This window comes from Eurosta solidaginis, chromosome 5 (assembly GCF_040869045.1).
Source record: "Eurosta solidaginis isolate ZX-2024a chromosome 5, ASM4086904v1, whole genome shotgun sequence".
NCBI lineage: Eukaryota > Metazoa > Arthropoda > Insecta > Diptera > Tephritidae > Eurosta > Eurosta solidaginis.
In genome coordinates this window covers 86,454,936-86,466,131 of record NC_090323.1, presented here as the reverse complement: position 1 = coordinate 86,466,131, position 11,196 = coordinate 86,454,936, and positions in this window count along the sequence as shown.

Here is an 11,196-nt window from a genome sequence, read left to right as displayed (position 1 = left end):
GTTTAATGTCCCACCAATATTCGTATTATAATGTTAGACAACAACAGTTTACCTGTAGCTGATATATGTACATATATATGTATGTATGCTGAGCGCGACGTACAGCTGGAGAAATTTGTACATGGTTGTTTTTGTCAAAATTTGTTTATATTTACGGTATTTATTTGTTTACATTATTTTGGTTATATTGGTTTGATATGTAATCTTTTAAAATTAGTCGATCAGGTACAGCAAAGAGTGTAAGTTGTGTTATGGGGATGTACTTAAAATGCACTTTTTGATGTTTTTATTGTTTTGTAATCTTTATAGTCCTGAGGATGATCTCAGATTGAGGTCGAAATATCGATTAATCATTAAACAAATATATTTATTGAAATATATAAAATATTTTGGTTTTATTTATGCGTGGCTCGAAAAATCTAATAATTCAAATATTGAAGGCCGAAAAACAACAAATAAAAAGTATGGATGGGAGAGCACACCGAAACGACAACAATGCGATTGGAGTCTACAAAAACATCAAGAACAGGTATAACATGCAGACCAGGAGGTGCACAAAACGTTATCAATATAACACACAACAACTGATTGGGCTGACGGAGTCGATAAAGTTTTTGGGTAGATGCAGTAAAAGCGGCATAATACCAAATTTCACCAAAAATGCCAAAAAAAACATTGTATACACCCTTGAATGCAACATCAAAAACGAGAGAATTTCATCAAAGATCAACAAAGCAGCGTCATCATATTTGGTAACAGTCCAAAAAAATTATTAAATATAATTATCAAAATCAAGCACGAACTTCGGAAGAAAAAGGACAAGGAGGTAAATAAACTAACAACAAATTTAAAACAACAATTATATGAGGAAGATTACGTCGTATTTTTCGAGAGTGAAACTCTGCTAACTAACAAACTTACAACAAAAATCAAGAAAACACAAACGAACAAATTTTATAGACTAAAAGACGAACAAAAACAACTACTAAACACCAAACACATTTGTTTCCGCATAACCAAATAAAAACACAATACGCTTATGGTTTAATTTATTTCATTTATTGTCGCCTTGCGGGCTTTCATTTTATTACCGTTCTGATGTACACTCAAATCGCAACTAACTCAAATGGGTATCATCTCGCTCGAACATCCTCCGGCCTTGAGGCTCGATGCATTTCGAGGCTCAACAGGTTCCAATGGTAGGATACAAAGTTTCTGTACTGGTCGACTTATGGTATTTTGCCCAGCCCAAATAGTGACATTTCGAACTAACCCATCACTGCCTGGATGCAGTGCAGTAACCCGCCCCAATTTCCATAAAGTTGGTGGTGTAGCTTCATTTTTTACAACTACCAAGTCGCCTACCTTCATATTCTGCCTAGCTTCTCGCCACTTTGGCCGCTGCTGCAGTTCATGGAGAAACTGTTGCTCCAAAATTTCCAAAATCTCTGCGTTATGAGCTGCCGGGATTGCCAGTAGCTAAGTCGATTCTCCGGCCGTTCCACTGGTATTTGCTCTCCCAATGCTGGGATCAGAGCTTCTCCTATTTTTAAGTGCCCGGGTGTTAAATAGTTTAAGTCCCGTGGATTTGCGCTTTGAGCACACAATGGTCGTGAATTGAGGACTGCCCCTATCTCTGCTAATAGAGTTTGGATGGCTTCTATAGTTAATAATCGAGCTCCCATCACCCGGCGCAAATGATGCTTAGCCGCCTTCACCGCCGCTTCCCATAAACCACCCTGGTGAGGAGCGGATGGAGTAATAAAATGCCACTCGGTTTGCCGTGCTGATAACTGGTCAAAGAGATCGGAGCCGCGCCATGTCTCCAATATTCGGCTAAGCTCGCGCTCTGCACCGGCAAAATTAGTGCCGTTGTCGCTCCATAAATGCAGACAGTGCCCATACCGGGAGGTAAAACGAATGAACGCCATCAGGAAAGCGTTGGTGGATAAGTCGGATACGAACTCAAGGTGAACCGCTTTGGACACCATGCAAACAAAAACGGCAATATAACCCTTCAGAACCACGTTGCCCCTGCGACGGTCTGGGCGTACTTGAATGGGACCTGCGTAGTCTACTCCCGAGTTCAGAAATGGTCGCGCTGGACGCACCCGACAAGCCGGTAAGTTTCCCATCATTTGCTCGCACGTTCTTGCCTTCAGCCTTTCGCATACTATACAGTTCTTTATCAACGACCTTGCTAATCTTCGCATCCCTATGACCCAATACCTTTGCCTTAAGTCAGCTATCAACTGCTGTGCCCCGCAATGAAGTAACTTCAAGTGTGTCGTCTGTGCTATTAGCCAAGCTAGTCTTCCCTTTCCTGGAAGTATGGTTGGGTTCCGCTGGCAGTAGGGTAAATCGGCTTCTTGTAATCGGCCCCTCATACGAAGTACCCCACATTGAAGAAAAGGGGACAAACTCCCGATGAAATTCGACAGACGAACTCCTTCCGTTTTACCTTTCCCCTGCTCAACATGTTTTATCTTAACCCGTTACCCGAGTTAAACGAGTTAAGGATGAATACCGCTCCAGTAAAGACTGGTCTTTCATTAATAATACGCTGACCTCGGCTATAGGTTTACTACGTGCCCCCTTGGAATCTCGACGAACCTTGACTTGGCATTCATTATCCACCTCTGTCCTTACCTTTTCCTGCATGTTGTTGTTGTTGTTGTAGCGATAAGGTTGCTCCCCGAAGGCTTTGGGGAGTGTTATCGATGTGATGGTCCTTTGCCGGATACAAATCCGGAACGCTCCGGTACCATAGCACAATTAAGGTGCTAGCCCGACAATCTCGGGAACGATTTATGTGGCCACATTAAACCTTCAGGCCATTCCCTCCCTCCCTACCTCCAAGTTCCATGAGGAGCTTGGGGTCGCCAGAGCCTCGTCTGTTAGTGAAACAGGATTCGCCGCGGATAGGTGAGGTTGACAATTGGGTTTGGAGAAGCTATATATTGCGCTGGCAACCTGAAAGGTTGCGCTACACAGCCCCTTGAATCTGGTATTTTAGTCGCCTCTTACGACAGGAATACCTACCGCGGGTATATTCTGATCCCCTAACCCGCTGGGGTTCTTTTCCTGCATCTCATTTGGTGGCTGCGGCCATGCTGCTTCCGGGAGACGTCGAAACTCCGGCCCACTCCACCGAAGTCTGGAAGCAATTAATTCGTCCATTGACATACCTCTGGAAATAAGATCGGCAGGATTCACTTCAGTGGGCACGTACCTCCACTTACAAGTCATTGTGTTTTTATACTCAGTTGAGCAGAGCTCACAGAGTATATTAACTTTGATTGCATAACGGTTGGTTGTACAGGTATAAAGGAATCGAGATAGATATAGACTTCCATATATCAAAATCATCAGTATCGAAAAAAAATTCGATTGAGCCATGTCCGTCCGTCCGTCCGTCTGTCCGTTAACACGATAACTTGAGTAAATTTTGAGGTATCTTGATGAAATTTGGTATGTAGGTTCCTGGGCACTCATCTCAGATCGCTATTTAAAATTAACGATGTCGGACAACAACAACCCCCACTTTTTCGATATCGAAAATTTCGAAAAATCGAAAAAGTGCGATAATTCATTACCCAATACGCATTAAGCGATGAAACTTGGTAGGTGAGTTGAGCTTATGACGCAGAATAGAAAACTAGTAAAATTTTGGACAATGCGCGTGGCACCGCCCACTTTTAAATGAAGGTAATTTAGAAGTTTTGCAAGCTGTAATTTGGCAGTCGTTGAAGATATCATGATGAAGTTTGGCAGGAATGTTACTCTTATTACTTTATGTCTGCTTAATAAAAATTAGCAAAATAGGAGAACGACCACGCCCACTTTTAAAAAATTTTTTTTTTTAAATTCAAATTTTAAAAGAAAAGTTAATATCTTTACAGCATATAAGTAAATTATGCCAAAATTCAACTCCAGTAATGATATGGTGCAACAAAATACAAAAATAAAAGAAAATTTCAAAATAGGCGTGGCTCCGCCCTTTTTCATTTAATTTGTCTAGGATGCTTTTAATGCCATAAGTCGAACAAAAATTAACCAATCATTGTGAAATTTGGTAGAGGCTTAGCTCCTAGGACGATAACTGTTTTCTGTGAAAAAGGGCGAAATCGGTTGAAGCCACGCCCAGTTTTTATACACAGTCGACCGTCTGTCCTTCCGCTCGGCCTTTAACACGATAACTTGAGCAAAAATCGATATATCTTTACTAAACTCAGTTCACGTAGTTATCTGAACTCACTTTGTATTGGTGTAAAAAATGACCGAAATCCGACTATGACCACGGCCACTTTTTCGATATCGAAAATCACGAAAAATGAAAAAATGCCATAATTATATACCAAATACGAAAAAAGGAACGAAACATGGTAATTGTATTGATCTATTGACGCAAAATATAACTTTAGAAAAAACTTGGTAAAATGGGTGTGACACCTACCATATTAAGTAGAATAAAATGAGAAGTTTTGCAGGGCGAAATCAAAAGCCCTTGGAATCTTGGAAGGAATACTGTACGTGGTATTACATATATAAATAAATTAGCGGTACCCGACAGATGATGTTCTGGATCACACTGGTCCAAATTTTGGTAGATATCTCGAAAATGCCTTCACATATACAACTAAGGGCCACTCCCTTTTAAAACCCTCATTAATACCTTTAATTTGATACCCATATCGTACAAACGCATTCTAGAGTCACCCCTGGTCCACGTTTATGGCGATATATCGAAAAGGCGTCCACATATAGAACTAAGGCCCACTCCTTTTTAAAATACTCATTAACACCTTTCATTTGATACCCATATCGTACGAAAAAATTCTAGAGTCACCCCTGGCCCACCTTTATGGCGATATTTCGAAAAGGCGTCCACCTATAGAACTAATGTCCACGCCCTTTTAAAATACTCATTAACACCTTTCATTTGATACCCATATCGTACAAACAAATTCTAGAGTCACCCCTGGTCCACCTTTATGGCGATATTTCGAAAAGGCGTCCACCTATAGAACTAAGGTCCACGCCCTTTTAAGATACTCATTAACACCTTTCATTTGATACCCATATCGTACAAACAAATTCTAGAGTCACCCCTGGTCCACGTTTATGGCGATATCTCGAAAAGGCGTCCACACATAGAACTAAGGCCCACTCCTTTTTAAAATACTCATTAACACCTTTCATTTGATACCCATATCGTACGAACAAATTCTAGAGTCACCTCTGGTCCACCTTTATGGCGATATTTCGAAAAGGTGGCCACCTATAGAACTAAGGCCCACGTCCTTTTAAGATACTCATTAACACCTTTCATTTGATACCCATATCGTACAAACAAATTCTAGAGTCACCCCTGGTCCACGTTTATGGCGATATCTCGAAAAGGCATCCACCTATAGAACTAAGGCCTACGCCCTTATAAAATACTCATTAACACCTTTCATTTGATACCCATATCGTACAAACAAATTCTAGAGTCACCCCTGGTCCACGTTTATGGCGATATCTCGAAAAGGCATCCACCTATAGAACTAAGACCCACGCCCTTTTAAAATATTCATTAACACCTTTCACTTGATACCCATATTGTACAAACGCATTCTAGAGTCACCCCTGGTCCACTTTTATAACGATATTCCGAAAATTCGTCCACCTATAGAACTAAGGCCCACTCCCTTTTAAAACACTTATTAACACCTTTCGTTTGATACCCATATCGTACAAACAAATTCTAGAGTCACCCCTGGTCCATCTTTATGGCGATATCTCGAAACGGCGTCCATCTATAGAACTAAGGCCCATTCCCTTTTAAAATAGTCATTACCATCTTTCATTTGATACTGTAATGAACCAAGGTGAAAGTGGGCCTAGGTGAGACTCCGCCAATATAGATCCTTAGGAACTCAACCATGAACCAGGGCACCGACTAATCAACATCTTAGTTCTCCGAGTACATATAGAGTTTAAGGAGCGGGTACTCTGTTTGCTACTACCAGCTAGTCTTCAGCGAATGAGGGTGGGAACTTGCTCCTACACTGACTTTTTCTCGGCTTCACATAAAAATTTCAAACAGAGATTTGAAAAAAAAATTATTTGTGGCCAACAAGGGTTACACCTGCTAAAAATTAAATTTGCCTAATCCTTACCAAATCCTACAAACTCCAAGTTGAAACCTGCTTACCTCCGTTGTCATACCAATAGCCTGGTTAAACTCTTCCGGCCGCGCTGTGGAAGGCTGAAGGTGTTGTTGCCATTCCGTCATAACCCACCCAACCTGCTAAAAGAAATCATATACGTTTGCTCTTTTAGCCCAAAAGAATACCTACCATTGCCTCCGCTAGCAACTATAGAAAAAATTTACACCATCATGTCCATATTAAATTTTTCGACTTAACTTTATTACAAAACTGATGTTATTTCCATTCCCTGATTTCATTCTCCACAACTTACTATTCGATATACACCTACATAGATAAGTAACCTAATAGTTCATGTTAGTGTGCATCATCATACCAATTTTGACACAATATGGTCTCAGCAAATTTCCAGCAAAATAGTCAAATCAAAAAAAATATGTACCATATCAAACAACTTCTTAATATATGTATACACTAGCCTTTACCCGCGGCCCCGTCCGCAAGGAGAAAATAAAATATATGTGCTATTCACGTTAGCCTGCTTATCAAGTTGTCTGTTTAAAAATTTTTTCTGTCAATGTATTTTATTTTTTAATACAGTAAAAAAAAAGAACTAACTGAGCTGATGGGCACGCTTACATGAATAGTACAATACACTTTTTTCGAATTAAAAAAAATACATTTTGTTTCTAAGTTAAATTAATTGATATGACAGGGGTGAAAGAATTACTACTCATAGAACAAAGGAGTGAAACTACAATTAGCTAAAACCAAAAAGAAGTTTTTAAATGAAAGCAGTGTTCCTTTTTCGGGTATTTAGTTGGTTAAAATATTACAAAAATTTTAATTATAGTTGTAATAGTTCGTTACAGGATTCATTTAAAAATAGAACGAAAAAGCTGTGATATATTAAAGATAAAACATACCGAATTTTAATTACGAATAATTTGCCGTAAATCCACGGCCATGTGTACTGAATTACCGGTTTCGAAGAGACCTAAAATGATCCCGGAAGTGTCCATAAATGACACCAAATAGTCACGAAATGATGCCGACGGGATCCTGGACAAATCTCGAAAACTATCCAGAAATGATGCCGGAAGGGTCCCAAAATAATTCCGAAGTAGTCACGAAAAGTCCCGAAATGACCCTGACGGGATCCCGGACGGATCCCGAAAACCATCCAGATTTGATTCCTGAACAGTCCGCAAATGATCCCGATATAGTCCGAAAAAGTCCCGAAAAAACTCTGACGGGATCCCGGACAAATCCCGAAAATCGCCCAGAAATTATCCCGGAGGAGTCCCAAAATGATTCCGAAATAGTAGTCACGAAAAAGGCCCGAAATGACCCTGACGGGATCCCGAAAACCATCCAGAAATGACTCTGGAGGGATCCCCAAATGATCCCGGAAAAGTCCACAAACCATCTAGAATTGATCTCTGAAGGTTCCGCAAATGATCCCGAAATAGTCCCGAAAGTCACGAAAAACTCGGACCCATCCCGAAAATCATGAAGAAATTATCCTGGAAGGGTCCCAAAATTACTCCGAAATAACTCTGACGGGATCCCGGACAGATCCCGAAAATCATCCAGAACTGAGCTCTGAAACGTCCCCAAATAATCCAGAAATAGTCCGGAAAAAGTCCCGAAAAAACTCCGTCGGGATCCCGGACAGATCCCGAAAATCACCCAGAAATTATGCCGGAGGGGTCCCAAAATGATTCCGAAATAGTCCCGAAAAAGTCCCGAAATGACCTTGAGGGGATCCCAGACCGATACCGAAAACCATCCAGAATTGATCTATAAAGGGTCCGCAATTTATCCCAGATAAAGTCGCGAAAAAACTACGAAGGGATCCCGAACAGATCCCGAAAATCATAGAGAAATTATCCCGGAAGGGTCTCAAAATGATCCCGAAATAGTCCCGAAAAGGCGCGAAATAACCCTGACGGGATCCCGGATGGATCCCGAAAACCACCCAGAAATGACCTTTAAGGGCAACTGACCCCGAAATAGTCGTGAAAAAGTCCCGAAATTACCCCGACAGGATCCCGAAAACCATCCAGAAATTATCCCTGAAGGATCCCCAAATGATCCAAGAACAGTTTCGAAACTCCCTGACATTTTCCCGAAAAAGTAAAAAAAAAAACCCGACGGGATCTCGGACGGATCCCGAAAACGATCCAGAAATGATGCCGGAAGGGACCCCAAATGATCCCGAAAAATTCCCGAAATTCCCCCGATGGGATCCCGGACGGATCCCGGACCATCCAGAAATGATGCCGGTTGGTACCCCAAAATGATCCCGAAATAGGCCAGAAATGACCCCGTCGGAATCCCGGACGGATCCCCAAAAGTATACAGAAATGATGCTGGAAGGTGAAATGATCCCCTTAAAGAAAGATGAAAAATGAAATGATCCCCTTATAGTTCCGAAATGATCCTGACGGGATTCCCGACGGATACCGGAAACTATCCAGAAATGATGCCGGAAAGGTTCCCAAGTTATCCCCAAATAGTCCCGAAATTTCAGGGTAATCCGGGTATCCCGGACGGATCACGAAAACCATCCAGAAATGATGGCGAAAGGGTCCCCAAATGATCCCGCATTAGTCGCGGGTTCCGAAATGACCCTGACGGGATCCCTGAAGGATCCCGGAGACTATCCAGAAATGATGCCGGAAAGGTTCCCAAGTTATCCCCAAATAGTCCCGAAATTACCCTGACGGTATCCCGGACGGATACCGAAAACCATCTAGAAAAGTGGCCGGAAGATACCCCAAATGATCCCGAAAAAGTCTTGAAATGATCCAGACGGGATCCCGGACGAATCCCGAAAACTATCCATCTAGGTACCCCAAATGATCCCGAAAAAGTCCTGAAATGACCCCGACGGGATCCCGTACGGATCCCGAAAATCATCCAGAAATGATGAAGGTAGGTACCCAAATGATCCCGAAATAGTCCCGAAATGATCCCGACGGGATCCCGGACGGATCCCGAAAACCAACCAGAAATTATGCCGGTAGGTACCCCAAATGGTTCCGATATGACCCCGTCGGGATCCCGCACGGATCCCTAAAACTACCCAGAAATGATGCCGGAAAGGTCCCCAAATAACCCCCTAATAGTCCCGAAATTACGCCGACGGAATCCCGGACGGATCCGGAAACCATCCAGAAATGATGCCGGAGGAGACCCCAAATGATTCCGCTAAAGTCCCAAAATGACCCCGACAGGGTCCCGGACGGATCCCGTAAACCATCCAGAAATGATGCCGGTAGGTACCCCAAATGGTCCCGATATGACCCCGTCGGGATCCCGAACGGATCCCTAAAACTATTCAGAAATGATGCCAAAAGGGTCCCCAAATGATCCTGTATTAGTCGAGAAAAAGTTCCGAAATGACTCCGACGGGATCCCGGATGGATCCCGAAAACCATCTAGAAATGATGCCGGAAGAGACCCCAAATGATCCCGCAAAAGTCCCAAAATGACCCCGACAGGGTCCCGGACGGATCCCGTAAACCATCCAGAAATGATGCCGGAAGAGACCCCAAATGATCTCGCAAAAGTCCCAAAATGACCCCGACAGGATCCTGGACGGATCTCGTAAACCATCCAGAAATGATGCCGGAAGAGACCCCAAATGATCCCGCAAAAGTCCCAAAATGACCCCGACAGGATCCCGAACGGATCCCGAAAACCATCCAGAAATGATGCCGGGAGAGACCCCAAATGATCCCCCAAAAGTCCCAAAATGACCCCGACAGGATCCCGGACGGATCCCGTAAACCATCCAGAAATGATGCCGGAAGAGAACCCAAATGATCCCGCAAAAGGCCCAAAATGACCCCGACAGGATCCCGGACGGATCCCGTAAACCATACAGAAATGATGCCGGAAGAGACCCCAAATGATCCCGCAAAAGTCCCAAAATGACCCCGACAGGATCCCGGACGGATCGCGAAAACCATACAGAAATGATGCCGGAAGAGACCCCAAATGATCCCGCAAAAGTCTCAAAATGACCCCGACAGGATCCCGGACGGATCCTGTAAACCATCCAGAAATGATGCCGGGAGAGCCCAAATGATCCCGCAAAAGTCCCAAAATGACCCCGACAGGATCCCGGACGGATCCCGAAAACCATACAGAAATGATGCCGGAAGAGACCCCAAATGATCCCGCAAAAGTCCCAAAATGACCCCGACAGGATCCCGGACGGATCCCGAAAACCATCCAGAAATGATGCCGGAATGGACCCCAAATGGTCCCGAAATGACACCGACGGGATCCCGGACGGATACCGAAAACCATCCAGAAATGATGCCGGCAGGTACCCCAAATTATCCCGAAATAGTCCCGAAATGACCCTGACGGGATCGCGGACGGATTCCGAAAACCATCCAGAAATGATGCCGATAAGGTCCCCAAATGATCCTGTATTAGTCGAGAAAAAATTCCGAAATGACTCCGACGGGATCCCGGACGGATCCCGAAAACCATCTAGAATTGATACCGGAAGGTACCCCAAATGATGCCGAAATAGTCCCGAAATGACATCGACGGGATCCCGGACGGATCCCGAAAACCATCCAGAAATGATGCCGGAGGAGACCCCAAATGTTCCTGCAAAAGACCCAAAATGACCCCGACAGGGTCCCGGACGGATCCCGTAAACCATCCAGAAATGATGCCGGAAGAGACAAATGATCCCGCAAAAGTCCCAAAATGACACCGACAGGATCTCGGACGGATCCCGTAAACCATCCAGAAATGATGTCGGAAGAGACCTCAAATGATCCCGCAAAAGTCCCAAAATGACCCCGACAGGATCCCGGACGGATCCCGAAAACCATCCAGAAATGATGCCGGGAGAGACCCCAAATGATCCCGCAAAAGTCCCAAAATGATCCCGACAGGATCCCGGACGGATCCCGTAAACCATCCAGAAATGATGCCGGAGACCCCAAATGATCCCGCTAAAGTCCCAAAATGACCCCGAGAGGGTCCCGGACGGATCCCGTAAACCATC